At 38.6% G+C, this 24449-nt stretch overlaps 1 long non-coding RNA gene across 1 annotated transcript in view; it reads right to left on the bottom strand.

The window, feature by feature from the left end:
- Positions 1-7311: 7311 nt before the first annotated feature.
- The window catches only part of LOC125320585, a 46218-nt gene continuing 29080 nt past the window's right edge, over positions 7312-24449 (bottom strand). Inside the window, exons 3-4 of the long non-coding RNA XR_007201204.1 lie at positions 11276-11377; positions 7312-7895 (exon numbers count right to left, since the gene is read on the bottom strand). This is a non-coding gene — a long non-coding RNA (uncharacterized LOC125320585). The remainder of the gene's footprint in view (positions 7896-11275; positions 11378-24449) is intronic.

Raw genomic sequence — 24449 nt, 5'->3', positions numbered from 1 at the left:
AGGGTTTTAAAATACAGTAGTGTGATTTTATATAGTTTAAGTTAAGAATGTAGATGGTGTAAGAGAGACATCTGTGTGTACATGACATGAGAAGTTATTGGTCAAGACACAGCTGCACTGCAGTGAGAAGTGCCACAGGTGATAGGTCATAAATTCAAAACAGTGTGGTTTTAAGTGCCCATTGGATTAGAAAGTTATAAATTACAATGTAACTCTAAATCTTGTGACTAGTCGCCATTACTCGGAGGTGTTGTAAAATCTCACGCCTCGACTGATGCTTTTGTTATTTTAAACAATAAATTAATGTAATTGCATAGTCCCATCCCTTAAAGTTATTTCCTCCGACACGTGAATGTGCGGGAAATTTGACAAGATACATCTCCAAAACTACTTGCCTTAAACTGCAAAAATATTTGCTGTGCTAAATATACTGGTTCATAAGTCTGTTTTAACCGAGTTACTGGCAGGATTAGAGGTAAGGAAGTGTCAGACCTGATACTATGGAATTAAATGTGGCCAGGATTTTGCCCTAGGTATGTCTAATCTAAGAAATATTTTGGAAAGTTTCAAGCATAAATCAGGAGATGATTGTTGAGTTTGTTGGCCACTCCCGTTTTTAAAAGGTTCCACCAGAGGGAAAGGAGTCCAACTATTAAAATTCATAGATCTTTGATATACAATAAAAAAAGTCTGACCTCAATGATAAAAAAGGAAGTAACTTTAAAAAAGTAAAATGAGTCTTAAATCCAGCTGGAATATTCAGTGCTAGGAGATTTATGTCTATCTGTTCGCTGGGTATTGCTAGATTTTTATTTCTATACAAAATTCACCATCTCTGGCTCCACAATTACAGATTTTAGTGAAAGAGAAAGTGCAATTAAAAAGAGAACAATTTAAAATTACATACCTAAAGCACACAATTTCTAGAATGTTTTTTAATTTCTCACTTTTAATTACATTGAACTTAGTGCTTGTATTAATCTCTAGAATTCACTGACCCAGGAACTGATGATATTCAAAACCTGATAACCTGATAGAAAGGTAGGACATATTTCCTATATTTAAAAGAAAATCCAGAGCTGTACTAAGTTTATGATAATTGAATTCTGATGCAATTCTTTACCTACTGCAGGCAAATGGGAATATAGTATTGAGGAGTTCTTCCTGTCTGCATATAAAAGAGTTCCTGCAACCTGTTTAAAGATTCTGATCTAGTCAATTCTAGCCAATCAATGAGTGCTTGAAGGTTTTTTTCCTAGATTCATGTAACAGGATCTATTAGATAGCCTAACTCTGCTTTCTTTCAGTGTCTCTATTTTCAGGAGGGGATTGTTGTTTTTTTTCCAGTTTAAAAACAAGTCAATTTATTTTGATGGGAAACCTGTTGCTTTTTGTGTATTAAAATAGTTCAATTATACTTGAAAAGAAAAGAAGTCAGTTACTTTCTGCACTGCTTCCATTTTATATGCTAAAATGTATCTACATTAGATTTATGCTGCAGTGAAATATAAAAACAAGTGGACCAAAAGTAACTTAATTGACTCAGAAAGCAATAACAGTTTTGCTACTGCAGTTTGGTGCACAGCAGGGACTAATTTAACCTATTACCTGCAGCTAAAGTAATCTACACTGAACTCCAAAGCTGACAATCAGAGAGATGGTACTGTAATTACATACCCTGTGTTAATTTAAACTCTTTACAGAATTTGTTACAGAAAGAGTGACAGATTTTGAGAATATTCACTAATGAGTTTGTATATTGAAAAATGAAATGTTTTCACAGAAGTGAAAGATGAAATGTTTTCATATGTTTTCAATAAAAAAATTTGGGGCATGAAGCAGAATTAGAAGACCTTTCTCTCTAGTCTGTGCCATTTAGAATGAGCTGGAACATCTGGCTAGTTATTGAAATATTTGTGAAAAGCAGCTGTCCATAACAGGAAGAACAAACAACTTCAAGAATGTTTTAGTTTAAAAAGGTATGCAGATAATAAAAGTCTATATTCTCTTAGGATCTATGTAAATTAAAAAAAAAAATTGCAAATTTCATGTCCTGGTCATGGTAATAATGATAGATTTCATGGGTTATCATGTTGAAAGAAAAAAAAAAGCTCATATAAAGCATATAAAAAAAGCATATCTGTGTTGATTAGCAAATTTTTAGCAAAGATTATACATGTTTTCTGAAGAATAAAAGTGAATACAAATTAACATGTCTTCCAATCTGTGTTTTACTAATTCTTCACATCACTGCAACATCAATTATAGTTGTCATGCAATTGCACTTGACTACATACAGTAAAACAGGCTCTCAACTGGTGCACATCTGTTGACTTCACGGGAATTGCTGTGTTATGTCTCAGCAGAAGATATTCTGCAGATTGTTTATCTCAGGAATCAATGCCAAGTTTTAAAATCAAAAAGAAACAAATGTTAACTCAGTCATTTGCTTTTTTATCTATTTGTCAGGATGTCAGGATGATTCTCAAATACCTGTTCATATCTCTTAAGTTAGAAAGTAATTGTGCTTTTCTGAAATACAAGAAAGTTCTTTGAAATAATTTATCAACATAATTTTCAAGAGAACACTTTGTTTAACTCCCATTTCATGCTTAGAAAGGCTGCAGAAAAAAAAAGATTTTATGCTAAAATTTTTGCTTTCCAAGTCTCTTTATCAGAATAATTAAAATAATAGTGCGATCATTTTCATTTTATAGTTTTTCATCCTGGAGGACCTTCAAGAATATCTCATTTTTTGGTAGTAGTAAATCAAACAACAAAAAAGTGAAGAGAATATTTTAGCAATAATAGTTCATTATCTTCAAATAATATAATTTTCTTAATCTTGTCCTCAGAGATGTAGCTGAAAAATAGAAATAGAAAATAATTAGTGTCCCAAATCTGTGAGATTTTAGAAATGTCAGTTGAATCAATTTGTTTTATGCAGTACAATATAACTCTTGGTCTTTCTGTATGCTACTGACAACACAAAGACAGAGATCACAAGTTCTTGACCCATTAACAGTTGTGTCATCTCTACTGCGGGACACAAAGCATTGGTCAAAAATTCGTGGTCACAAAACAGGTTGGTTTCTTCGCCTCACATCTGCATGCCTTAATTAGGATCTTCAGATACACAGTTACCACAGTAGACTGGCAGGAGGAAGAAAGAACCTTACTAGGCTACTGGATAATTGCCTAATTGTAATAGAGAGCTATACTGGTGAAGCTATTGCTTTTGAAAATCAATGAGAATGACAAAATAGCCAAGGCAATCTCAAGTGCTTTTTCAGTCCTCTGTATTCGAAAGTGTGTTAAGATCTGTCTGGCTTATGTTTCTGGTTTGGTCCAAACTGTTTTTTCCCAAAGGAAGTAAATGTCTGTGTACAAATTTCTGGAAAACATTATGCCCGTAACACACAGCTTCCTATTTTTATGCATTTCTGCTTATCATTCCAAAGTTTTCATACCATTTTCCTCTGTAAAATGTAAGGTCAGACAAATTGGAGCTATTGGTGACAGTTCTGGTTATAAATATTCTCTTCCTCCCTGTCTTTGCTTTTAAAGATTGCTCTATTCCTGACAGAAGCTGGATGAAATTCATTGCCCCTTCAGAGACTGATCCTTCTGCAGAATGTCTTCACTTTTGGAAAAGAATGATATCTTTTTGCATAAGTCAGGAGACAAGTATACATGTATCTCTTCTCACCCCTTATGTATGATCATGAACTTTTCAATGACTCTTTTTTTGTCACCTTTATTTCTGGGGTGATGTTTCCTCCTTTTCACATGTAGCTCTCCTTACTCTGTTTTCACAATCAATGAAGAAGTCAAATAGAAAAAAATTGTCCTCAGTTCCCTAGGCAAAGGAAAATGTCATCTCTGTTGTGAGTTCTTCCTCCAGCAGGAAGTAAAAATCCCAAGTTCTGATGGGGGAATATTAAAAGATTCAGTTTCAGGCCAGGTGATTTTCCAGGACTTTTCTGAATATGTCTTTGGCACCTATGTTTTCTCACCTAGAGGAATTTTAGTCCAGCTTAACATCACTGGCCTCCTTGAGTTGTTCCTTATTCACAAAGATGCAAGATAGGCCCGTGTGGTCCACAACAATTTATCCATAATTTTTTTCCTGTTTCTTTTATAAACTATTTTTAACATGAAGCATAAGTGCTGCAAACCCCACAGTTTTATTTATGAACCTGATTAGCATAGACAGCTCAGAGTTCTTTGGAAATGAAAATTATTTCTAATTATTTCAATGAAGTAATGAAAATTATTTCAAATTCACATTAGAATGTTTTTAGAACAAAAAGGAAAAACAAAATCCCCAGGAAGGATTTCCTGCTTTTTCTCAACAGATTTACTTCTTCAATTCTTTCCCTTTCAATTCAGTCTCAAACCTGCAAGCATCCATCACATAAATTCTTAGTTTTCTGTTTAAATATACAAATATACAAGCATTTGGTTTAGTTGCATGACCTTTGCAATATTTTAATGTTGCAAAAGATACAGTATAAGGACATTAAATTACTGCTGTTGCAATATTGCGTTTTTCTCCTTTTTCTTCAGCCACATTTTAATCTCTTAATTTGATTAATTGATGAGATGACAAGTGGACAAAGCAATGTGAGTTATCCTATGGATCCCTTTATTACTGCGCCTGGCTCTGCCTTGACAAGGAGGGAAGGAAAAAAGCATGAAGGGAAAGTTAAACACATCTTGTGCTAATGTAATGATGAACAACAGTGATACAGTTCCACTGTGGCACTTCTGGCAGGGGATAACAGTACTAAGTAATGAAACAGAGAATGACATGAACAAGCGAGCATATAATGAAAGGAGCATGTGAAGAAGATAAGGGAAACGATCCCATAAATTCAAAATTAAGTTCCTTCTTAAATTCCTGTAAAGGGAGAGCCCCATGGTGAATACCTGGCAGGGCATTAGCTTTTGCTATTCTCTTTTATCAAAACCTCTAAGGAGAGAGAAATTCACTCCTTTATGTTTTGAGGATTGATTCCAAGACTTTACATTTATTCATTTATTTGTTTTCCAAGTCAGATCTTTCATGATACTCTTATACAGTAGCATAAGCTGCAGGAGGGAATTCTGGCTGTTCAGTTTATTTTCTTTTCACAGCATTAATAAGCAGTGCATTGAAGAACAGGACAGCTTCTTTTCTGCAGTCCAGATTCTTGCTGCTGTTAATTGTAAATTGTCAGAAAGGCTGCCTGCATTTGCTGGAAAAAATAAACAAAGCTGATAGCATGTTCCAGATCTGCAGCCTCATATTTGTTTAGAATTTGTTCAACTATAACTTTCAATGGGTACTTGAATATCAGAGCTATTTATACAGGGATTTTCATTGAAAAGGATTTTCGTTGAAAACTGAAATTCTGCAGTTCACCATTTGCTTCATTTGTAGAGCTGCTTCAGTCCAAATCATTTCATAGAGATGTCTGTTCCTCCTGCCCCCCTGCCCCAATTCCTCTGTGAGATGTAACGTATGCTTGCAGAGGTAAACATTTCACATTCTATCAGCAAAGCCCTTTATTCCATATTTGTATAGGAGACACAGAGCAGGGCCTTGTTAAGATGATTATCTGAGATCTACAGAATTTGCTTCGGGGGGTGAGATAAACTAACAAAAGGGGAATTTTAGAAAATGCACTTGCACAACTCTTCATATCTCGTCTGAGAGACATACAACGCAGAAATGATAATCCTTTGAACATAGATCAATTTTCTCTCTCTCTCTTCTGTGAAGGGCCCCTCAGCTGTAGAAGCAATGATGCTTTGTAGCTCTGTGTTCTGTGTTAATGGTGGGGAACAGAATAATTTGGGACAGAGCAGAATAAAGCTAAAAGAGTCAGTGTTGGGGGGTTGGTTGATTTTTGGGGGGCAGGGGGGCTATTTGTTGTTGCTGCTGGTTTTTGTTTGGGTTTTTTTTTACCCCTTATAGGAGCAGGGGCTGAGGTAGGAGCAATTGGAAGGGGAGAAAGGATTATTCAGTTGGTCTCATTACTGTTTTATCTGTCACCACCAGGCAAAACACCAGTTTGCACTTTGTCCTTGTAGTGGGTTGGGTTCGTAACTGGGCAGAAACACCGATTTAGTGTAGTGGTTTGGTCCAAAATACTCATTACTGTTTATCTTCTGTGAGATAAGAATTAGGAGAAATGCAAAGCAGGCACCAAACTTGAAAGAATATAAAGAAGTTTATTAACAGACCTAAAAGAAGAAAAAAAAGTTATTCCACCTTCAGAACTCTCCTCCTCCCCCCACCTTCCTCCCTTCTCCCACTGACAATGTAAAAAGACAACCCTTGAGATGTTCAGTCTGTTTACCACTTCCATAATAACCTTGTTCAGTCCATTTAGAAAGAGAAGTCTCTTCTTGCTCCTGCTATGAAAACATTATCACAACGAGACAGCCGCCCACTTCCAAATATTGTTCAGTCCATTTAGGAAGAGGTCTCTCTGCTCACAACGTGAGTCCCTTCCCCCAACTTGCAGCTTTTCCCTCAACTGCTTTCGAGGGTCCACTCTTGAAGTTTTCTGGGGTACAATTTTAAGGTTGAGCCGTTCAGAAACAAAAACAGAGGCCCTTCTCCTTCCCTGGGAGCAAAGGGTCTTCCTCATCTTCATCATTAAGACTATCTCTGGGAGCATCTCTAGGAACTGAGGTTTTCTCCTTTCCCATGTGGAGCAAAAGTCCTCATCTGGTCCATCTCTCCCTGTCCAAACTTCTCATGAAATTACAGCTGTGTCAGCATCTACCTATCTCAGCGCAGGTGCTTTTGCTTACGAGCTGAACACTCCACCCCCCATATCTTCATGAAATTACAACGGGATGCTCTGATATATCATAGCTTCACAACAGAATTTCAGCTTTAAGCATCTCCTCTCTCTCTTCCCTCAGGTTGTCAGCTCTTCACAGCAATAAAAGGGTTAATCTCACCTCAGCCTTGCAGCTGTGTGGCTATCGCTGTTGGTCACCTGGCCTCTGCCGGACAGAGGTGCCGCTTTGCTGAAATCTTGGCTGCAGTGGAGGGGGGGTTTCCGAGCCGCTCCGGCTGCCCACAACCCTGGTGGGGGGGTTCATCCTGGAGCCGTGGCCCGGCCCGGCCTGGCCCGAGCAGGGCCTGGGCCGGGCCCATTGAGCCCTGCTTGGGCCCCGCAGCCACCTGTCCCAGCGCCGGAAACGAGAGAGGGCTTGGGGGGGAGTTTGCCTATTCTTAAGTGTGGATCACAGAGGCGGTCACAACTTTAAGTGGCTTAAAGAATTGTCCATATTCAAACTGGCCAGCTGATAGGTTCTATCAGGTCCCAGAGGAAGCTGTAAGCACCCCTTAGCAAGGACATCCCTTCCGGGACTATGCTTGGTAACCTATGACAACACTGTATTCAAACATTTTACCATCTGTTCATTCTACATGTACCTGAATAACTGCTTGCTTTCAGATTCCCATTGGTTTGTGCCTTGTACAATATATGGGGCTCCCAGAAGTAACTAGACGGGTCCTTGAGTATATAGAACATTCGCAAAAATGCCAGTATTACCAACCTCTCTCTTTATGTAGTCCTGATGTTAGCAGAATATCCATTATTTGTTTAAGGCTGTTTTCAAAAGTATCTGTGAAAAGTGTGAAAGCGAACTCCTCTAGATACTACTTTCCACAGTTAACTTATTTGAGAACACTTATCCTGGAGATTTTCAACTGTGTGACTGTTCAAACAAACTCACGCATTAGGATGTTTTGCCTGGGTATTAAACCTGCAGAAACAGAATTCTTGAATTGCTCCAATCTCCCTGTTTTTCACTCCTGGGAGGTTGCTTTCATTGTGCCTTCATTCTCCATCAGTAAAATGTGGGCAGTAGTGTTTCTCCACTTTCTACAAGCAAGATAAAGGAAAAACATTCAGTAACAAATTAATAATAAAAAGACTAATTATAGTAAAGCAGATTTTTTTCCCATAGACAACATATTTTCACTAACTGCTCTGTATCAAACATACCGGCACAGGAAAGTTGTCAGTCTACCTAAAGTAATTTAGGAAATCAGAATAATTTTGGATCCTATTTCTCTTGTGAAATGTAGAATCTACGTTCATATACATGAATGTCACATGTGGTGCTGGGCTGCAGATTTGCAACTGGCCATGCAAACAAGAAGACACTGTAGGATGAAAAATATAGAATCACAACAGTAAGTTTTGCTTCAAGCACGAGGGGTCCTATTCATACTGGGATGCCCCAAATGTGACTTTACACAGGGTTCTTAATTCAAATGTTCAGATACAATGTGATTTGACTAAGCCCTAGCACCCATATTGCTCATTACTAACCATAGTAGAAGTCCCTGGGATCAGTCTTGAAGTAGTGATGTATCTATGATGCCAGATCCTTCTGGTAGGATATTAGATGGGCAAGGATGCTGGTGTTACCTCAGTTGTAGAGGGGTATCCTTTGTCCTTCATGGGCAGCTCTAATCTTCCAAGAAGCAAAGTCCTTATTTCTAGGGCCAGGCTGCCTTTTACTTTGTTTTGCTTAAGCATGAAGAATACAAATCGAATTTTACAATCCTGTAAAATTTGACTAACTCATTACATTACTGCATCTAATGTGAACTAATATATGTATTAACAAAGTTAGTAAGTTTTTATAATATAAAGAGTGTTTGGGGGTATTAGGGAAGAGAAATTTAATAATGCTCTACAAAATACTTCTCTAATGAAAAAGTGGGAATTTACCTGGGTAATTGACATCTTTTTGCTTGAGATTGTCCTTCACTTGTCACAGCTACTGCTACTGTTTTTTTACCTGAAGAATATTTTTGCACCTTCCCCAAAAAACCCTGGAAAAGTCTGCATTCCTCATTTCTGCTTGGCTTTGTACAAAATTAGAGTCATTTATACTAATATTTAATTCAAAACTCAAGTACAAATGTGATGGATAGAGCTTATACAAAACATATCATGAGATGATTTACACAAGCAGAAAATCTGTTAGAACACAGGGTAAAGTTTGCATCTTTTGACATCAAAGTCTTGTTTGTGCCAGAATAAGCATTACAGGAAATCAGTATCCAGCCCTTTCTGGATGAAGAACTTCAACAATGGGATTGCTGCATAGCCACAAGGTGAGGGGAAGTAATACAAAGTGCCTGAGCTAGGACTAAATAGAATTACAGAATTGGTTAAATTAGACTCAAAAACCTAGCTAGTGTCTGAAGTCTGGAAACACATGGAAACCATGGATAACTATCCTTTTGAGCCTCCTGAACAATTAATACCATGTTGGAATGCTAAATCTACATAAAGGATACTTCCTAAATGAGGTAATATATTGAAAAGCATCCCTATGAGATCTGTCCTGCATGGCTATCTGTAGCACAAGGTCCATGTAAGTGTGTTGTTAAATATTTAAGTGTAGGGTGCCTTTTAATGGCCTCTTTAAAGGCAGCAAAAGAGAGGTTATGGAGAGCAGTTGTACATTGAAAGCCATAGGGTCTTTCTTCCTGAAAATACTTGAGATGATGAAAATGCTTTAAAAATATACAAGCAAGGGTTAGAAAAACTTTCAGTCCTAAAGTCACATTCCCACCCTTGTCATGCAGTGAGATATCAATTCACTGAACGTAGAATTTAAGGCAGTGCATAAAGACATCACAGTAAAGTGCACTTGGTTCAGTCCCAGGATTATTCTGCAGGCTCTCACCATGTGTTTTCTTCTGGAAAATGTATTTAGATGTCTTTTCTGAATGTCATTAATTATAACCAGGCATATACATAGGAGGCATATTCTGACATGACAGCTAAGGATTGAAAAGTAAACGACTTGTGATGGTGATCTCAAAATGATTGGGTAGTTGGTTTTATGCTGAAACCATGTGACACAGACAGCTCTAGATAACCAGATTCAGGTGGGAGAGTGTTTCTTGGGGTTGTTTAATTTATACAGCTTTTTGTATAATGGACTAGATTTTGCAGCTTGATGGATGTAAAAGATGCCTTCATTCATGTAGTTAGGATAAAGACCATAAAATTGCTACTTGGCTAGACCTGAGGACGTGAAAAAAATGCTTAAACTGCTGTGCTCTTTACAACACAAAGTATGGAATCTATGCGATGTAAACCTTTTCTAGACTTGATGGGTATATTTTTCACAGTGACCCTATTCATTTAGACATCTTGCCAGTAATTTGAAAGGACAGACAACAATATTACGTATATATATACATTATATATATATATATACACACATGTATATGTATGTATATATGAAACTATTGAAAGCAGCTGCCTACCAAAAAGCTTGCAAAAGGCAACCATTTTAAATTCACAGTTTAAGAAATAATTGAATGCAGTGGGAAGATTTCTTTTTATGGAAATAAAAGAAAGGCTCAAGGCAGTTACAATTTTAAAGAATAAGGAAATAATCTAAGTTGAAAAGCAGCAGTACATTGCATACATATCAGGTCTAGATAGAGGTAATCTCAGAAGTAACACGTAATTTGTAACACACAAATGTTCAAGCTGAAAAGATTCTTTAAAATTTATTTTTACATTTTTTTAAATTTTATTTTTATTTTATTTTATTTTATTTATTATTATTAAATTTTATACATTGTTGAATACTTCGCAGCATTTGCAGAATATTGATTTTCTGCATCTATGGGTAATCTGTCTCAAGAGAAACTTTAAAATAGGATATTTGCTTGGTCAGGAGCTCTTTATTAATTCTATTGTTTCGCCAAAATCTCATAGGTGGTTAGAGCTATTTTAAGTATTTTAACTTCTGGTACAACCAACACAGGTAACAAAACTGACAATTTCACCAAAGAGTTTGCCCTTCAGACCATATCAGTGTCATTACCTGTATAGTATTTTGTGTGTTCAAAGGAAGGACAGATGGTTAGGTGCAGGGTTCCCTAGCCTTCCTTTGGCTGCACTCATGATGCATGGGAATTTATGATGTACCACAGCAATGTCAGACAGAAGCATAGAAAAAAAAGTATTTCTGTACCACAAAATATAGAGCTCTAGATTTTATTAATAGCTTTTCACCTATGTGAAAGCTTTTGCAACTTTTTGCAACACAGTTATGTGTGTGTGTGTGTGTCTGTGTGAGTGTGGAATGGACCAGTCTGAATTGCCTCGGTTTCTGCTATTTAAAATAGGGATTGTCCTTTAAAATGCATTGAGAGTTTAGATCTGTTAGTGACTGGGAAGTTATGAAAGTATGTAAAAGAAAGACTGAACTGTTTTTTTACCTTTTTAAAAGAATGTTGCAAATGCAAATTCAATAGTTCCACAGTTAGTTGGTGTTGCCAGCTGGGCGCTGTGGCTTTGTGGTGCTGGACCGTGGGGTGCCGCTGTTGGGGAAGATGAAACAGGAAAGCCTTATAAATATGACTGCCTGACAAAAGATTTTGGGAATATGAAAACTATAAGTGACATCAAAATGAAGGCCACCTTTGAGATACCAAGTCTTAGTTACTGAACAACTGGAAAACAATGGTATGGCCGACTGAAGGTAATCCCCTTTTGATTGAACAATACCCTCTGCTTGCAGGCAGGTCCAAGGGTCAGAGCAGACCCTACTAGCTCAGCAGAAGGGGTCCAAAGAGTAGTTTTTAGGAGTTAAGATGTAACACTCTATGGTAATATAACAATTCTTATAGGCTGTATGTAAATGCTATAGGATTTTTATCTTGTATTAGATTGGCTAGTGAAAATTAGAATATTCAGTACAGAAGATGATTTATTGTATTGTAATGAGAACTTCTGTACCACTCTACTTACTCCCTTACCCGCTTACTCTCTCACTTACCTCCTCTTCGCTCACTCTTACTCCACTCTTACCTACTTGCTCTTACTTTTACACTCTTGCTTTCTTGGGCCTGCTCCGAGCTGCGGCTGGCAGCTCTAAGAAGTGCCCCTGTACTCACGCCCTTTGCAATAAATCGCATGTTCCAAGATCTGACTTCAGAGATCTCTCGTCTCCGTCCGTCCCGACCGTCCGACCCACCCAAACTCCTACATGCCGCAACCTTCCTAAAAGCATCTTCAAAGCAAAGCCACTCGGCAGGACCACCACACACTCACACACGTGTACAGGCACGCACACATGGATAGCTCCTTAAAATGGGTCAACGGCAAAGAGATAGGAAAGGGTCTCTGTATAGAGTTCCACAGGAGCGATTTATTGCAGCCACACTCGTGGAGGGCTCCAAGGACAAAGACCAAGAACAATGGAAGGTCCAGGTTTAAGTATGGGAGCAGATCGAGCATCAGGGACATCTGAGGGCACAGGGGCGGTACACAGGGGGGACTAGGGAATGGGAACCAATGGGGAAGCTCTGGGGGAGTGGTGAGGGGCAAGGGCCAATGGGGGAACCTGGAGTGAGAACTTTCTAGGACATGGGACATATGGGGTGGGAAGGCCAACGGCCAGCAAGGGAAGCAGAACTGGGATACATTAACAAAGCAAAAGCAAAGCGTCCCAGGGGAAGCCTCTTCTGTTCACCATAACCTGGGGACGACACTCTGGTCTTAGGGACTGTCCCACCAGCAGACTCTCTTTGTCCTTTGTACCACTGGCTCACCGGCCACCACAAGTTGGAATCACATAAGTAGGGCTGAAAACATCCATAAGAGATCATTTTGGATACACTCGTATGCATAATATTTTGCATTACTTTATTGATTTGATACTGAATGAGTTTGCAGAAGATAAAGCTTTTTGACACTCTAGGGTCTCTGGGTGCTCTTTTACAACTTGGTCAGGGCCAGTTGACTGTGTTTTGATTGCATAAATACAGTGTCCAGAATGTACGCCACCACTTTCCACTGGAATTTTCCGATGAGAAATGTAGGAGCCCCTAATGGGCGAAAGATTGGCAAATGCTGGCAATGTTTGATGCGTAGAAATTCACTATGATCAAGAACATTGTTGGCATGATGAAGAGAACCTGAAATCATTCAGAGCTAATTCAGAGAGAAAGTCACTACTGAATGCTCCCAAGCTGATATACCCAGTAGCCTATACTAGTGACAAATAAAAGAAGTGAGTTCAGAAAGAGAGCCAGTATAAAACACCACTTTTAATTTCCAAATTACCTCCTCCCAAAGAAGGGAAGATTAAAAGAGACGTAAAAAAGAAGAGCACTGAAAATCTGATCAGTGAGAAGTGCAAGGTTTTGCTGCTCCCTTTTTTTTTTTTTTTAGTGTGTGGTTGGAGTACTGCAATTAACAATGGCTTGGGCTCAGAAAGAGAGGCAGATATATCAACATGAGCCTGGGGGCAGACAGAGATGAAGTAAGCTTTAAGCACAGGTCTTCAAAGGTGAAAAGCTAATGAATTAAAAACTGCTGCTCTTTCTGTCTTCCTGCACTGACTTGTTAATTACAGAGTTATGCATGACCTATACTTCAAGTGAAGCATGCAGAAGGAAAGTGAGTTGGTAAAGTAGGTGACAACAGTTAAAAATGCCACTAAAAATAACCCAGTCCTTTTACAATATATTATTTTCAAGTACCTTGGGACATCATGATATATGAAAATTGCTGTGCTAATTGAAATTGCTATCTCTTCTCATAATAATTGACTTTATGAATCCCTTTTCTCCCAGCTGGTAGAAAATGAAAGAGAGAAGGCAGCAGCCTCCCACTTTTTGCAGAACAAAAACCGGGAAAGATTTTGAGAGAATTCTCTGCGAATATTGTAGGAGAACATGAAATTTTGAAGAATTTATAAGCTGCATACACCCACATAATGTAGATTATTAAGATTATTTTTGATGCATAAGAATTCAAATAGGAAGAGTGGCTAAGTACAGCTCTAATGATAGAATATCTGTTAGGGCACCTTTTGGGACATGTTAAGATCCTATTGTTGAGAGATGCCTCTGCCCAAATTAAGGTGCAAACAAGATCATATGCCGAAGCCAGAAATAAGTTATTTAATAGTAAATGTGAGGTAGAGAGATAGAAAGAAAAAGATAAAAGCAAAGGGTGAAGAGTGGAAGAGGGGAGAGAGTCAGATGAAGCAGAAGAGAGTCATCGCCCATCGATACAGCAGCATCCTGTTGCTCCCTCTCCAGCCTAGGCTTCTCAACAGTGGGGATCCTCAAGTCATTGAAAATTGTTCATTATTTATCTATTTTAGCAAACAAAGAAATTAATGCTTGTTTTTTACACTGTTCTCTTATTCTATTAGTTAAATGATTCCCTCACCTCTAATGCTACTTAGTCCCATATTCAGTCTTTTTCTTCTTTTGAGTTGGTGGTTTTTTGTCAGTGGTTGTAATCTCCCTTCGCCTGAATTACCTTTCACCCAGTCCAAGCTGATCTCAGCACAGTTGCTGAGTTTGCTTTCCTCATGGCACATAAATCCTGTCACTATCAGTGACAAATTCTCCCTCAGCTTTGCTTTCCTCCACCTATGCCTGAGATAATGGACAACTGACCTTTATCTCAAGTTCCTGTCTTGGTGGTTTAACTTACAGTCCAAGTTTCAGTTAACCACAGAGGCATATTCAGGGTGGGGGGTTTTGGTGATTCCAGATGCCATCTGTCCTATAACTTGAGAGGATCTTTGTCTGACCAGTAACATGTGTGTGAGCAGTTCCTTTACAGTCTACCACAGTGGTAATTTTTGCCTGGATGTGCACCCAGGATGTGCTAACCAAACCTTGCTTCCACCAGACTTGGAGTTAGAGGCAGCCTGTCCACTCCGTGCTTATCTCATGGCAAAATCCTTCTGTGGCCAAACCAGTGTTTGATAAAGGCAGCTGTGCTCTTTAAGACTTTACAGGATAGTAATTTTCAAGGTGTTTTCTTTCTGAGGTTGAGTGTGGTTGATGTTTCTTACGAGAAAATCTTCTGTGCTAGGTTCTGGGAAGGAGCAATAAAAATCAAAAAGGCCTGTGACTTAATTTGTAACCAGAGATGGAATTGGGACAGAGACATTACCCCTACTTATGTTATAAATGTGTTAGTGGTTTGAGAAACAGACATGGGAGGAAGTTACATGGAAATATGCCTAGTGATGCCTTTTCCTGGTCTTAAAATCAAGAGTCATACACAGTTAGAAGGGGAAAAGGGATTTTACCTTGGTATTTATTTTAAGGATCCTTAGGTGCACACGTCCAGGTCATATGCATTGAAATGCACCCTGTGAAAATATACACCCCAAAAAATCGGGTATAACACTATAGATTTTACTAATTAGCATATCTATCAAAGATTCCCCAGTGAGAGGCTTGACTGAGCCCCCCTCCCCAAGGAACCTTCCCCTGGATGGTTCTATCTTAGTTTACAGAATGTGTTCTGGAGAGCACCTTGGGGTCTGGGGCACACTGGTCCCTAACTACAAAGCTTCTAAAATGTTTAGTCTCTCAGCTTGACAAACAAGTCCAAGAATGTAGAGAAAAAGCACTAAGAATATAGAAGTTGTAAAAAATGTGTAATAGGGGTATAAAATAAAAGGCAAAAAATCTTCATGGCATCACTAGGATGGACAGTTTATTACAAGATGTTTTTGAAAGGCTGTAAGATGAGCTTGTTGACATTTACTAATTTTTTAAAACAACACCCACAACTAATTTCTTCATTTTATCTCCATCAGTTTTCTTTCCCCCTCCCCTCTGCCCCATTTCCTTTTGTCTTCTTTTTTCTCAGCCACTAAAACTTGCCAATTCAAATATTGTGGTCAGAGCTTGTTTGCTTGAAGAAAGGATCATATGTGCAAATATTTGCATGCTTTCTTTTAGATATTTCAGTGACAAAACTGGTAATAAAATCAACTCTCCATAACACTAAACTAATTCTATTTGAACTGAATAATGAAAGCTTCTAACTTCCTCTACAAACCTTATTTTTCTACATGTGAACATGTAAAACATCATGGCACATCCTGGCACAAGTGTAGGTATTTGTCTGTAGACAAGAAGCAGTATTTGTAAGACATAAAACGTGAAGAAAGGGTCTAATATATATGTATATATATATATGTATATATATATGTATATATATATATTTATGTATAAATTTAAGTTATGTTGTGCTAATGTATTTTTGTGATAGGTAAAGCTTTAACAGTAGGTTAAGTGCTCATTTCACATGAAATGGCATGGACTTTTGTGATTGTCATATTGGTTTCTGCACACATGTATTTAAAATAAATCGCATGGTTTAAACTTTAATTTCTAATTTATTTTTGTGAGAGTTTTCAAGTAGCCATTACTTGATCTTTAGAAAAATAACGTACATTTGTTAGTAATTCTCTGTCCAATTCCCAGTTCTAAAAAAGTTATCTGAATATATGACAAAATATTATTTAAAAACATTTCAGGATGTCATGGGTTAGCATAGCTACGGAAGTGATTTTCTTGCAAAGAGGTGCTTACAGCTTCCTCTATGACCTGACAGAACCTATCAACTGGGTAGTTTGAATATTGGCAACTTTCTAAGCCACTTAAGGAGCTTGACACGCCTCTGTGATCCACATTTAAGAATGAACAAACCCCGGGAAAGCTCTCTCTTGCATCTGGCCTTGGGACAGGTAACTGGGGGGGAGCCCATGTGGCCCAGTGGGGCTGGCCCAGGCCCTGCTCAGCCTGGGCCGGGCCAGGACACAGCCATCCTGGAGCCGTGTGGACCTCTTCCATCTGCACCCCGCCCGCCCCAGCACTGTTACATGCAGATGGCACAGCTCCACACCCTCCCCTCCAGTGCGGCCGAAGATTCAGCTGAAGCTGCCCTGCTGCCTGGCAAAGTTCATGTGACCAACAGAGAGAAGCGAATTCCAGCTGCAGGGCCGGGTGAGATTAACCCTTTTAGTGCTGTAAGTTTGCTCCAGAACAGATGAATCCTGCTGACATCAATCCTCTTCCGAGTCTGAGGAAGAAGGAAGGTGAAGAAAACACCAGAGAGACACCAAAGTCAGTAAAGAAGGAAGAGCTGAAACCTGAGGGAGAAGAAAGAGGAGATGCTTAGAAGCTGAAATTCTGTTGTAAAGCTATGGTGGTGATGGACTATGATATATGAGAGTACCCATTGTAATTTCTTGAAAGCATGGGGGGTGGAGCATTCAAACTGTACTTGTGAGCCAAAGCACCTGTGCTGGAATAAGCAAATCCTGAAGCAGCTGTAATTTGATGAAAAGTTTGAACAGGGAGAGATGGAAGTGATGAGGACTCTTGCTCCAAATTGGAAGGAGAAGATCTCTGATCCTAGAGATGAAGATGCTCCCAGAGATAGGTGAAGAGAACCTTTGCTTCTGAACAGCTCATCCTTAAAATGGTACCCCAGTAGCCCAAGACCGGACCCTCGAAAGCAGTTGTGGGGAACGCTGTAAGTTGGGGGAAGGGACTTTCACATGCAAGCAGAGAACCAGCCTGGGCAGCTGTCTAGCTCTGGTACTGAAGCCATGAGAGAACTTCTTGTGGAGATGTCTCCATAGCATGAGCAAGAGAGACTCCTCTCCCTAAGTGAACTGAAAAAGGTTATTATAGAAGTGGTAAACAGACTGAACATCTCAAGGGTTGTCAGTGGGAGAAGAGAGAAAGGTGGGGGGAGAAGAAGTGTTCTGAAGGTTTGGACTGAATATTTTTTCCTTTCTTTTAAGTCTGTTAATAAAGTTCTTTATATTCTTTTAAGTTTTGTGCCTGCTTTGCTTTCTCCTAATTCTTATCTCACGGAAGGTAAATAAGTAAGTAATGAGTATTTTGGACCAAAACCACTACACGGGAGTTTTTGAAAACCTAGTTTAGATTCTGGACAGCCATTCACCAGCTTTATGGTTCAGATACCTTCATTCATCAGAAAGAATGATGAGCCATTTACTAATTCATCTGGCAAGATATTAGCAATTGCCTGGGTTGGTAATTAAATAAAGATAATAATAAAACATGATAATGTATTATCAGAGAAAGAGTTCCATAGGTGTGAAGAAAATAATTTTAGATTCCAAAGCTCTGGGAGAATGCATATCCATTCTGCTTCTGTTGTTTTGATTTAGAAGACAAGGGAATAAAAACATGAGCAAGTAAGGAGGCTTCACACAATTAGGGCAGCAGTACATTAGCAAAAGATCAATTTAAGTGTGAATTTATTGAGTAAATTTAGAGTAAATTATGAAAAATGCTAAACTGTTTGAAGTACCCCGAAGAGTTATATCTGGAGAATCATCCAGATAAGCATGGAGGTCCTCTGGACAATTAAATGAAATTAGATGGTTATGTCAAGACATACAGGATTCATGCTTTTTTTATTAGGGAAAGAGCGAAAGTATTTTTTCACCTGTATCCAGCTCAATCATGTATTTTATGATGAACTTTTAATTACCTTTTCAGTAACCTGATACTCCAGCAGTACAGGAAAAGAGAGATAGTTTTAAAAATCTTTAGAAATATGAGGTCTGGTGACTTGCCTGACCTCAGATCATGTCTAATGATAAGTTGTATGATGTCTCGGTTTGAGACAAATTATGAGGAAACCCCCAAAATGAATGGGTCCTCTAATGGAAGACCTCTCCCACCAGGTTTGGAAAGAAATTCCAGGAGAAAAGTGAAAAAAACCTATTTATTTAACAAGCAGCATGTATGCAGGCATGAGAGGGAAGAAAAAAAAGAATAATGTTAAATAATAAAACCTCTCACAGTGCAAACAAACCTGATTAGATTCAGAGTCCTTTCTGTAGGTGTGGCTCTGCTCTCTCTGGAGCTGGGGTGTGGTGTGGGCCTCTCCAGGCCACAGTGTGGGGCCTCCCAGTCACGTTCTGGTATTGCAGAACAGTTCCAGAAGAAAAAAGAAGCCACAGTCCCAGGAAAACTCCTTGCTTCAGCTAAAGAACAAGAAGCTAGCTAAAAAGCAAAAGAATGCACCTCTCTGCCCTGCTGCAAAGCCGAGAGCTGGGGAGAGAAACTGAGGGAGTTATCTGTGTTTTTTACACAGGTGTCGCGGGTTTGGTTTGTAACTGGGCGGAAACATCAATTTAGTGTAGTGGTTTGGTCTAAAATACTCATTACTGTTTATCTTCTGTGAGGTAAGAATTAGGAGAAATGCAAAGCAGGCACCAAACTTGAAAGAATATAAAGAAGTTTATTAACAGACCTAAAAGAAGAAAAAAAAGAAAAATATTATACCACCTTCAGAACTCTCCTCCTCCCCCCACCTTCCTCCCTTCTCCCACTGACAATGTAAAAAGACAACCCTTGAGATGTTCAGTCTGTTTACCACTTCCATAATAACCTTGTTCAGTCCATTTAGAAAGAGAAGTCTCTTCTTGCTCGTGCCATGAAAAATTATCACAACTAGACAGCCGCCCACTTCCAAATATTGTTCAGTCCATTTAGGAAGAGGTCTCTCTGCTCACAATGTGAGTCCCTTCCCCCGACTTGCAGCTTTTCCCTCAACTGCTTTCGGGGGTCCACTCTTGAAGTTTTTTGGGGTACAATTTTAAGGTTGAGCCGTTCAGAAACAAAAACAGAGGCCCTTCTCCTTCCCTGGGAGCAAAGGGTCTTCCTCATCTTCATCATTAAGACTATCTCTGGGAGCATCTCTAGGAACTGAGGTTTTCTCCTTTCCCATGTGGAGCAAAAGTCCTCATCTGGTCCATCTCTCCCTGTCCAAACTTCTCATGAAATTACAGCCGCGTCAGCATCTGCCTATCTCAGCGCAGGTGCTTCTGCTCACGAGTTGAACACTCCACCCCCCATATCTTCATGAAATTACAACGGGATGCTCTGATATATCATAGCTTCACAACAGAATTTCAGCTTTAAGCATCTCCTCTCTCTCTTCCCTCAGGTTTTCAGCTCTTCACAGCAATAAAAGGGTTAATCTCACCTCAGCCTTGCAGCTGGAATTTTTCTTATCGAAGTGGAGAGGGGGGGAGAGCCGAGCCGCTCCGGCTGCCCACGGCAGGGCAGTGGGGGGGGTTCCACGGCTGGAACAGGTCCGTCGGCTCCAGGATGGCCGTGGCCCGGCCCGGCCTGGCCCAAGCAGGGCCTGGGCCGGGCCTGCTGTCCCCAACACGGGCCCCGCAGCCACCTGTGCCAGCGCCGGAAACGAGAGAGAGCTTGGGGGGGAGTTTGCCTATTCTTAAATGTGGATCACAGAGGCGGTCACAACTTTAAGTGGCTTATAGAATTGTCCATATCAAACTGGCCAGCTGATAGGTTCTATCAGGTCCCAGAGGAAGCTGTAAGCACCCCTTAGCAAGGACATCCCTTCCAGGACTATGCTTGCTAAACTATGACAACAGGCCGCCAAAAGAATTCCACCACCTTCCCCCCCCCCTTCCAGAGCTACCTTTAAAGGCACAGAACTCATGTCTGGCATAGGGCAGACGATAGGGGATACAGCATCAAAAAGTCACCCCAAGACATGTGATAATGGTTGCAAAGAGGTTTGCAATATGGGTTCTCAGCTCTCACTTTCTGGCAATTCCTATTTTACATCCTCTATTCTCTACAACTTGTAAGGATTGAAAATGAGGGAGGTAAGAATAGTTTTTGGAGTTCTGAAGAATAGATTTCCTACTTGACTTAAATTTACCCAAGTTAACATAGTGTTATTACTTAAATTTCCTTAAATAATTAAATCTACTTATATTTACTTAAATTAATATTGAAAAAATATGTGGCATAATGTGGCTATGCTGTGTCTCTGAATATTGTGATCGGACAGGGCAGGAATGATAGGAAGAATTTTCCATATATTTTGAAGCTTGGAAAATAAGGCTGCTCCACAGGGAGCAGGGTTTATGGGCAATAAAAGAAACTTTACTGAGAAAATTAGAATCACCATCAGAGGAGACGCAAGTGTTTTGAAATAAATACACCTATGAAATAAATGCTAGTGCAAAGGGTATTTACTTTAAACCTAACATAATTTCATACCCTTTGTCTGAGCTAGTATTAGAACTAGTCATCTTTAGCCTTAGGATCTTATGCCTTGAACTTTTGCAGAGATAGATTGCTGCTTCATCCTTTCCAGCTGAGGAGAATCAGTATTCAGAAGTATAAGGTTATAATTGTCTATTTTTAAACACTTAACCTTGTTTCTTGGCAGCTTTTCCTTTATGAAGTGCATTAATCCTATAGACTTGTGCATTTACAGGTTTGCACATACAAAATACTGTGAAATGTCATGTCAAGGATTAAGTTATCATTGTCATCATCATCAACATCATCATCATCATCTAGTTGCTAATAATAGATTTCCACAAAACTGTTCATAACCTTTAAAATATAATTCTGCTTAAAGTTTACTATTAAATTTCTTCACATTATTTTCTTCAAAAATTAAATAAAAAGTGATAGATGTATATAATACTTTCTTTAGGAATTACAGAGTTAAAGCTTCAGAGAAGCTAAAGAAAAAAGCCAGCAGCTCTTAACAGGCCCTTGGTACTACTGTGGGAGAGCTGTAAATTTCCACTGATTGATATTGTGAGATCATTTGGGTTTTCTGCCTTTTTTTTATTGCAAATCCCTGTAGTTTTGCTACAAGTTTAAGGCTCCCAATTGATGTGTCATGTCTTCATTGATCAATGAAGATCACTCCAAAGATTTAAGAACAAACCCTGTAAAATGGTTTCCTAGTTAACTCAAGGTGGAGTTCATATTCCCTGGTGATCTCAGATTTGAAAGATCTTTCTACAACGTTTTTGGTGGCCCTCTAGGTGCATTACATCTTGTTTGAAAAATTAAATATGTCTGGGCTGGTATATATATCCTTTCTTATCTGAAAGCAGGAGTGATAAAATTACCTTATACTTCCAGTATAAGCTTTGCAAGATTTCAGAGATTGAATTATTTTCTTTGCTGGGCTTGGCTGTCTCAAAATCTTGGAGGGAGGTACTATCTAAAAGGCAAATAAGTTCTCAGTCATTTGTGTTCTCTCTCAAAATATAAAAATAAGTGGCAGCTGATTCTAGCATCCTCTCTTTGACCCTTGTGTTAGAATGGAGGGTTGCATCTCTTTAGATAAAATACAAGCACACTTATTTTTAGGCTAAACCAAATGCATTTCAGAGATATTTGAGAGAGAGACTGAGAGCGAGAGAGAGAGGAAGAGGGAGTGAGCTGAATACCTCAGAAAGTTTTATTTTACTTAGAAAAATAGGAACTGCCTTGGAACTCCACTACATTTGTGGAAAAATAATATGCTGGGTTAGTTCCTGAGGTGGCAGATAGTTCTCATTTACTTCACGTGGACTCAGGGACTTTTATGTTTGGGGAAAAATTACACACACCCGCATCAACATTAGGAAAGTTTTGTTCTACTTCTCGGAAAGGAAAAAGCTGGTAACTTACATCCTGTGTTAGCCCTTTGGTACCATTTGAACCTGGAAGATTGTACTGCAAATCCTATGCTTGTACTGTGTGAACAGCACTGTTAATTGTGCTAGGATTTCTGCAAACATTATAAACTATCATGAATAATTCTGTTTACATTTTTTTCTTTGAGAGACACATGAAAGGGAGACCACAAGGGCTGTTAAAACTATTCCAGTGATGAAGAATCTGAATTTACTTTTCAAAACTTACTGAGCAACAACTATAGAAAAAGAAATAGCATGACTAAATCTTAATTATTTTAAATCACATAGGGCTCTTTACCAACAACCTGTGACATACATGCCTAAAGAGTATACTATTCACGTGATAAATAAGTGTGATATACTCTAGGCATCAGTGAGAATGTACAAATGCCATTTGAAAATTAAAGTGAATTGAAGAACCTTATTTAAAAAAAAAAGCTCTTGTTGCACAGGAGATCTGAGGATTTTTTTTGTGTATTGTAGATCGGGTATGTAATACAACACTAAATCTGTTTGCATATAATGAGCTATGGACTGCATTTTCTTATTAAGAGACTGCATCGGATAGAAGGAAAGCCATTCCTGCAGATCACTATAGTTCACATCTAGCTGTTTTCTCAGCAGCCAAGATTTTATGGAGCCCTTGGTGAAAGCAACACTTGGGATTTCATACATATAGCCTTAAATAATTCCTCAAGGAATTGATTGAAGTGGCTTTGCAAAGGAAGTATAACCTGTTTTGTAGACACCTATGTGTTTAAGCAGAGAAGTGTATGGTTTTGCATGACAAGTTCTTGTGAATGTTCAGTTATTTTCTGTTCTTCAAAAGTTAATTGCTGTCATCTACATATATTTGGCAAGAGTTTGCTCCAGATTATTTTCAGCCTATTGCCTATCACACTGACTATTACTTTCTTACTAAAATACATTTTCTAGACCTGTCTGTTGCCATCTCCTGACCATGAACTTGTTGTAGATTATTTAGTACAGCAGGGTTCCACCTCAGGATTAGGATGTTGGCATGATGTGGTATTAAAAGTACTTCAATAGTAAAAACAACAGTAAATTAATGGAAAAAACCCAGTAAAACAATGGCAAAAAAATCATATTATGGATTAAAAAAAAAAAGTTTATTAATATCAGAAGGTCACAGGATCCTAGAAATCAAGCTGGAAGAGGCCCAAGAATCTTATCTGTTCCAGCCTCCTGTTCTAAACAGTTGAGACATATTGGGCCTGACTTTTCAATATATCACCATTTTTACAAATAAATATCTTGTAGGTTCTGAATTTGGGAAATTTTCAGAAATTTCTAATCCCAAAATAGGTTACCATTTTAATAGACCAAAATGCCTTGAATATCTGAGGGAAAATTTCCAGTCTTTTTAATAAAATGGCTATAATTATTAAAAAACAGAAGTAGTATTCAAATGTTGGGGTTTCTGTTCAAGCCAATAATTCTCCATGTGGTAGAAAAACAAATAGTTGTGTGGTATATGTTATTCTTAAATTTAGAGGTGTGCAAAAAGTACCACTTTTTCTGATGTAATTGCTGTATGTTCAAAGGGAATTAAAGAAAGTGAAAAGATGCTGTATTCACAAAAGCATTAAGAGCTTCATAGGTTCCAGGTATCTCAAACTGAAAATAAACGTGTTAATTTTTGAGAGTGTTTTTGCAAAATGCATTGTCTCACATGCACATACATGTGTGTGTGTGCACACACTCTCCCCTCTCACTCACTTATGTCTCAGCATTGTAGCTGATTTGTGCTTTTGGTCCTATGTGTAACCTTTACCGTTGTGACAGTGATTGAAGTTTATCAAATGCCTCTGGTGACTTGAACTGTCAGAAAGCAACAAGAGTGACTGATGCTTTCCTTGGCCTCACCTTCTGGGAGGAAAAATCCACCTCCTGAAACCATTTCCAAACCTGAGGCTTGCTAAGGTGTCAAAAGCTTACTTGGAAAGCAAATCAAAAAGAGAAAGTGAATAGTAAAAAAAACCAGTGTATTGAATACTTTTTTTTCAAAGAAGAGAATGCAGCTTTGTAGGAGTTTATAAGCTGCCTGTTACATGAGAAACCCCCATGTGATTTGTCATTACACTGCATTT

Source organism: Corvus hawaiiensis, chromosome Z, assembly GCF_020740725.1.
Source record: "Corvus hawaiiensis isolate bCorHaw1 chromosome Z, bCorHaw1.pri.cur, whole genome shotgun sequence".
NCBI lineage: Eukaryota > Metazoa > Chordata > Aves > Passeriformes > Corvidae > Corvus > Corvus hawaiiensis.
The sequence above is the reverse complement of the archived record's forward strand: the minus strand, read 5'-3'. Positions and strand labels throughout refer to the sequence as shown.